The sequence below is a fragment of the Myotis brandtii genome, unplaced genomic scaffold, assembly GCF_000412655.1.
Source record: "Myotis brandtii unplaced genomic scaffold, ASM41265v1 scaffold1026, whole genome shotgun sequence".
Taxonomy (NCBI): Eukaryota; Metazoa; Chordata; class Mammalia; order Chiroptera; family Vespertilionidae; genus Myotis; species Myotis brandtii.
In genome coordinates this window covers 1032593-1033171 of record NW_005353435.1, presented here as the reverse complement: position 1 = coordinate 1033171, position 579 = coordinate 1032593, and the positions used below count along the sequence as shown (strand labels likewise).

Here is a 579-nt window from a genome sequence, read left to right as displayed (position 1 = left end):
TGAGGCCTGATACCCACTCGCCCGGCGCGGGTGAGGGCGGAGGGAGCTGGTGGGAAGGGCCACGATGCCGGGTCCCAGGAGGAACGGCCCCGAACGTTCCAGACTCAGCACCGAGCGCCCTTCGCCTGCTGGGAGCTGAGCCGGGGAGTCCAGGCCTGGCTGCCCCCTGGCTCTGGCGCTCGGTTGGGAGGAATTTGCTTTGGGGACGTTGAGACAAAACCTTTCATGCGCCTGGGCGCACGCTAAAGCCGGGCGGAGCGGCCCGCAGGGGGATGGATCTGCAGACTTTGGAGACATTATGCAAAGGCCGATTGATTGTCTCGCGTCTCCTCTTTAGACCAGAAGCGCGTGGCTCCGGGGCCGAGGCGCAGGGCGCGCGGCGTGGGGCTGATCCATGAGTGGGTGGGGCCTGTCCCTCGGTCCCCTTCCTGCTCCTGCCCTACCTGGGCGGTGGCTACACCTGTCGCTCTCCGGCTGGGGCCCTGGTTGCCACGGAGGGAAGCGAGGCTTCTGGGGCGCTGTCCGCTGCGGTGGCCGAGGGCGCCCCGGCTCAGGGCTTATATAGCCCGTGGGCGCTCC

The 579-nt window shown here is 68.4% G+C and overlaps 1 protein-coding gene across 1 annotated transcript in view; it reads right to left on the bottom strand.

Moving 5' to 3' along the window:
• ACTA1 (actin, alpha 1, skeletal muscle) overlaps positions 1-579 on the bottom strand; it is a 6155-nt gene that overhangs the window by 2442 nt on the left and 3134 nt on the right. The window lies entirely within an intron of this gene.